General features: G+C 44.5%; 1 protein-coding gene across 6 annotated transcripts in view; it reads left to right on the top strand.

The window, feature by feature from the left end:
- The window catches only part of LOC128331449 (CX3C chemokine receptor 1-like), a 64,202-nt gene that overhangs the window by 2,693 nt on the left and 55,359 nt on the right, over window positions 1-6,150 (top strand). The window contains exon 1 of one of the 6 annotated variants that reach the window (XM_053264878.1): window positions 1,627-1,896. The exons of the other annotated variants lie outside the window; for them this stretch is intronic. The gene's annotated coding sequence lies outside the window, so the exon portion shown is untranslated. Of the gene's footprint in view, window positions 1-1,626; window positions 1,897-6,150 lie in introns of those variants that run through there. 6 annotated transcript variants of the gene reach the window in all.

Here is a 6,150-nt window from a genome sequence, read left to right as displayed (position 1 = left end):
CCATCCTGGACAGTCCACGATGTGTAGGAAAAGTGGCCCTGGATTAGGAAATGTCCAGGAGTTTGAGCAGGAAGATTGCTTTAATGAATGAAACATTTATAATCCATATTGAGTTTCAAGATAATTTCTGCATTCTTAAACTGTTTCCTAGCAAAACAACAAAATGCCACTAACCTAATAAATGGTGTGTTGAGGATCTTGGTAGGAAGAGGGCCAGTTGGGAATTATCTATTTCCTGCCTCTTCAGATTTTTCTATTTGGGTCCTTGTTGCCACCACCTCCTTAATAGCAATCCTAGTTAGACCCCAGTAAAGAGAACCTTGGTTTCTCAGAGTTTAATTACAAATTGGCAGCCTCCTGCCTCCTCATTTACACAGATGAAAAGACATGGGCGCTTTGTATTTCAGGCTTCAGGGGAAACTGGAACTAAACAGGCATGTGGGATGATAAATACTTCAGAGTGTTTAAACACCACACTACTAATAAGACACAGTCAAAATACAAGAGGTTTTATTGCAAGTTTAGGAACAAGGCACAGGAGTAGAGGAAAAGACCAGGCATTTAAATAGTTAAAACTTGCAAATTAGCTTTTAGCCTTGCAGGCCTGGTTTGCAGGAACACTGATACAGTCTTTCTAGGCCCACTTAACCAAGAGGCACAAACAGGGCTGGCTGCAGTTTACCAGGAAAGGGAACAATGGGGCAGGGTGGAGAGAGAGATGTGGCTTTAGATTTGGAATAGGAGAGGACCAATAATTTATCCTTACAACCTATAGGAGATGACATCCCTCAGATTCACAGAGCTAGAAACACAGTCTCTGGGTCTTCCACTTACATCCCCAAACAAAAGGGCTGAAAGAAGTGGCAAAACATATTGAGCCCTTTCTCACAAAAGTCTACCAGGTGCACGAGGAGGAAGGCTGCTGAAGCTTACCTCCCCTGCAAACAATCATTGGGACTCTGGTGGGTGGGTGTATCACATGCCCAGATGGACACCAGCTTCCCCTTGCAGCGTGGATGGGGGCGAGGCCAGGATGCACCCTCCTGACTGTGGGAAATCCCATAATGCACAAGTGCATTTTGAGGATCAACGCAGCATTCGCCGGGAGGCTGCTCCATTTTGCTCCCAGGACCTCCTGACTACATTTCCCAACTTAGTTGGTGCGGACATGCACCACAACAGCTGACTCCTCCTCCTAACAGCCTATCTAGACAACGTGTGATTTTCTCAACCTTTGCACCAAGCAGGCAAGTCACCATGTAGTTAACACACAGGTCACAGATCCATTTCTCTATACTCCTAACAATTGAATCACCCACTACTAGGAGGCCCCCACCCCACAAAGTATCCCCTGTGCACGAGGATATGCGTTCATCTATGGAAGGGGTCCCTTCTAATGGAGTGTTTCTCTCATAATGATGTCATCCTTCCCCCAAGACCTTCATTCTCCATGACAGCAGAGAGGCCATCAGCCTGGGAGTGGGCTGCCTCTATCATGTTCCTGAAAGTCTCATTCACATACCTCTCCGACCAGGGGCGTAACTACCATTAGGCAGGGGGAGGCAGTCGTCTGAGGGGCCCCCCAGAGACACCTCACATGACTCCCCATTGCCCCCTGCCCAGCCCCAAGACCCTTCAGCCACTTGCGCTGTTTGCCCTCTCTCCTGCTTGTCGTCCTGGTCGGAAATCAAAGCAGCAGGCAAGCTGCTTTTCTCCCCGCCTCTCAGCTGATCGGCGGGTGGGCGGGGCTTCCAGGGAGGACTCCGTGTAGGCCTCAGTGAAGCCTGAATTTGAGTAGGCTGGCAAGCCCCAGGAAGAAGGCTGGCAGTCAGAGTGGCCACTACAGCTCTCTGCAGCAGACCCTCTTCCCAGGCCAGACAGCTCAGCCTTTGCCAGGTAGAATATGAATTCCTTTTTGTGGTTACACTCCCCCCACCCCCTATATAGGGATCTGCTTGCCATAGGGCTTTGATGGGGGGTGGGGAGACTGAGAAGTCTCTGAATATTTAATTTAAAACTGATTGGAAAATTTGCTGGCTTAAAAAAACCCCTCTAAAAAGTCCTATAAGTGGCTTGTTTCATGGCAGGAAATTACAAAAACTTCTGGAACAAATTTATTTATGTATTAATTAATTAATTAATTAATTCATAAATACACTTATGTTCAAGTTGTTTTGCAACCCAGGTCTGAGTGAGAACTGAGACATGAGTGAGAACTGTGATGCATGTGTTGTGCTTTTATATTTTTTCCCCTTAGGGTAAATCTGGCCAACATGTGAATGCAGCACCTCTATTCCAGAGGAGATGTGTGTTAAAGGGCTTTAAAAGCCTCTTGTGAAAAACCTCCTGGAATCAAACTTTACTGAATTGGTTCAGAATTCTGAGAAAACAAACATAGGCTCACCCTGCATGGTTGAAAGTCTCCTTTGCTAATCTGCAGCAAGGGGCCCATTTTAATAATTAGTGTTTCTAGTGTCTTCTCATTTGCTCAATTTTGTACATCTGTTTTTTGTATGTTTTGAATGAGGACAGAAATGTGAGAATAAAAGTCCCCTGCTAACTGGGCAAAGAGGCACCTTTTTCTCTTTGTAAACCACCCTGAGCCATTTTTGGAAGGGCGGTATAGAAATCGAATTATTATTATTATTATTATTAATATTAAAAAATTTCCCGGCAGGGGGGCCCATTTAAAAATCTTGTCTCAGGGCCCACTCCAACCTAGTTACGCCCCTGTCTCCGACCCTCTGAGCTTCTCCAGGTTAGCCACCTTGGCTTCGAGGTAACAAACGTGTTCCCTGAGAGCCAGGAGTTCCTTGCACTGAGCACACACCCACGACTTCTGCCCATTGAGCAGATAGTCATCCATGCAACACTCTGTGAAATACACTGGGAATCGTCCCCTCCCCTGCTGGCTTTCTTCCTTCATGATTGTTTTTGTTGGCTGTTTAGAGTTTTTGGAGATTGTTTATTTGGAAGTTAGGTCTTACCTGAAGTTGTCAGCTAATTCAACAGTTTAAAGTTGGGCTCCTTGTGACCAAGAGGGGCTTCTTCAAGCTGTCTGGCACACTTTCCTGCTAAACTCCAAGCAAAACCCCTATGATACCTGTTTCCTCATTCCTGGTCACTAAGTTCCCTGGCCAGCTCCTATGTAGAGTGAAGACTTCAAGTGGAGGCAAACTGACTCAACAGGAATGTGGCCCCTTCTACCAGGTGTGACTCACCTCAGCACAATCTAGCTCCTCCCACTGTCTTTCTCCAGGAAAAAGAGAAACAATAACTGAAAGCCACACAGCCACAAAACAAGGGGGGGGGGGACAGACACACACACTTGGACTTCTCCCCTAAAGAGATAGCCCTTCAAAATCTCCCCTTCCTCCTGTTTGTTTGAAGAAAAGAACGTTGTTTAGAAAAGCTTGCAACCTTCTCAGGTCTGCTCATCTTCCCAGAGTAGGCTTCAAAAGTTCCATGCTGCAGCTGCTAGGAGGGCACAGGTCTTGCATACCTCAGCAACTGCCCTCTGACTCAGCCAGCCCTGCAGTGTGCTCTGGTTTGCCAACAAGAGTGCACGGTGGGGCACAGCTGAGTTAGAGAGCTGCTGCTGCTACAGGCAGCAGCTGCACTGCAGGCCAGCTGCATGGGGAATATCTACACTGGCAGAGCACAGATCCCACCTGCAGCTGCAGCCACCCACCCACCCAACCAACCCCGACTCAGCCAGCCCTGCAGTGCATTCTGCTTGGCTGAGCAGAGCACGCCATGGGGCCCAGCCAAGTTGGAGGGCAGCTGCTACAACCGGCGGGAGCCAGGCTCCAGGCTGCTGCTGGTAGGAATTATCTGGATGGGGGGGGAAATGTCAAGCTGAATTCTGACTTAAGAATTCTTGCTCAACCACCTGCAGACTTGGAAAAACTCCATAAATGGACTAACAGGATAAAATCGGAATACGATGATAATCTGATTCTGCAAACGTGGAAAGAACTTCCTGTGATGTGACGTATAACATGACACAATAGCATGCAGAATGTCAGCTTGGCCTTGGTTTCAGAGTTGGTGCCACCTATATGTGTGAGCAGGCTTTCTCTCATTTAAATCACATCAAAGGCAATTTGTGCTCAAGAGTGACAGAAGGAAGCCTGACTGCATGCATGAAGCTGAATTTGACCACCTATGATGTAAACTACAAAGAACTGTGCAAGAAGATGCAGCAGCAGAAGTCCTATTAAATCAAGTCTGTGAATTTGTATTATTATTATTATTATTATTATTATTATTATTATTATTAAATAATCATCATCATCATCATTGCATCAATTATCAATAATAAAGTTGCATGCTTTCAATCATGCAAATGGGCATTCTTACATACTGACTCTTTGTTGACCACTTGTTCTGAATTTTGATGTAGTTCGGCTTTTTGGTTTGAAAAGGTTGCCAAGCCCTGATCTTACACTGGCAAATAACAGCTGGGGGCAACTTGTATTGTTACCATGTGGAGGAAAAGATTGAAAGCATTACTTCACTCTTGTCTTGTTTCCAGTCAAGAACCTCCCTGCCACCTGGCCCTCCAAACAGCTGCTGTTTCACAAACGGAACTCAAACACATAGGATCAGTGATGGGATTAATATAACACCTAATTTGGCCTTGAATCTTGAAAGATACTAAAGATAATACAGGAGCAATGGATAATTCTTTTATGGCTAGGTGCACCTTTTCAGTGTCTAATACCTGCAAGAGACATGGAACTGATGTTCTACTCTGCCAGCTATCTACATTTCAACAGTGTTGGGAAGGACTATAAAACCTGCTCGTGTGCCTTTAACAGCAATTGGATGTGCAGAAATCAGCAGGTGAAGTTTTCCACAGCATGGATATACTGTGTCACTACCCACTCATTGTCTGCACCTTATATGCTGCTACTAAAGGCACATTTGCAATAGCTATTTGAAAAGCTGATAACCCTTATATAAGTTTGTCCCATGCCACATTGCCTTGCTTTGGAGTGGAAAGGGAATAGCCTCTTTTTATCCCAATGTACTACTACAAAAAGTAGTAGGCAAGTCCCCAGCAGATGCATCTACATTTATAATTATAATTGATATTTTGGTTGCAAGAGCATTAAGAACCCCCAGCCATTTGAAACTCTCAAGGCTACAAGGACCCTGTCCCAGATAAAGTCACAAGAGCTGGAAATGCTAGAGAAGGGTATTGATAAAACTCTGTATGCTCAAGTGTACTGCCACTATAGGAAAGGAATGTCTTTAATCTTTGCTCTTTTTAAAAATATCAACTGGCCTTTCTAGAATTAGCCTCCTTACCTCCCACACCTCCCCTGAAATCCAGAATGGTAAATAATAGAGAACAAAGGTATTAAGACATGATCTAGAGCTGAAATTAATAACCAGACCTTTGCTATTGTTGCCTGAAGTCTAAGCCACAAGGTTACCACACTCTAAACCACAAGGAATATACCACACAAGAAAAGAAAGGAAACCATGCAGTAGATCTATAAAATGTCAAATGTCTAGGAGGGAAGCAAATAAGAGTTCACCACAGAAATATGAAGCAGACTTTCTGCAGTATTGGGCACTAACAAGGTAACATGATAAAGGTTTCCTGCTCTTCAGTTTTTATGAACTACAAACAGGGGATTTCACAATAGAGTTTAAAAGGTCTAGCTTGACACTCTTCAGTGCCCAGAAGAATTATACAGAGAGGTATAGTAGATCTAGCCATCTCTAAGGTGTTCTTTTGGTCTGAGCTGCAAAATTTTCCCCAGTAATTAACATAAGAACAGCCCTGCTGGATTAGGCCCAAGGCCTATCAGGTCCAGCACCCTGTTTCACACAGTGGCTCACCATATGCCTCTGGAACAGAGGTGTATCTAGACAAAATAGCGCCTAGGGCAAGCACTGAAATTGCGCCCCCCCCCAAACATCTGACACCCATCTTTCAGATAACCTATTTACCATAATATCAGCTCAAAAATACAAGTCAAGCTCGTTAATTAACAAATCTTTTAATTTACAAATTATGGCACTACATGAAAATTATAACTGCATCTTCCTTGCTTTCACTGACGCAAACTGGTCTATGATGCGATCTCATCTAGCAAAAGGAAAGATATACTTTAAACCCCAAAAAACCAAAAA

The sequence above is a fragment of the Hemicordylus capensis genome, chromosome 6 (genome assembly GCF_027244095.1).
Source record: "Hemicordylus capensis ecotype Gifberg chromosome 6, rHemCap1.1.pri, whole genome shotgun sequence".
Lineage (NCBI taxonomy): Eukaryota > Metazoa > Chordata > Lepidosauria > Squamata > Cordylidae > Hemicordylus > Hemicordylus capensis.
Note: the sequence above shows the minus strand (reverse complement) of the source record. Positions and strands in the feature narration are given on the sequence as shown.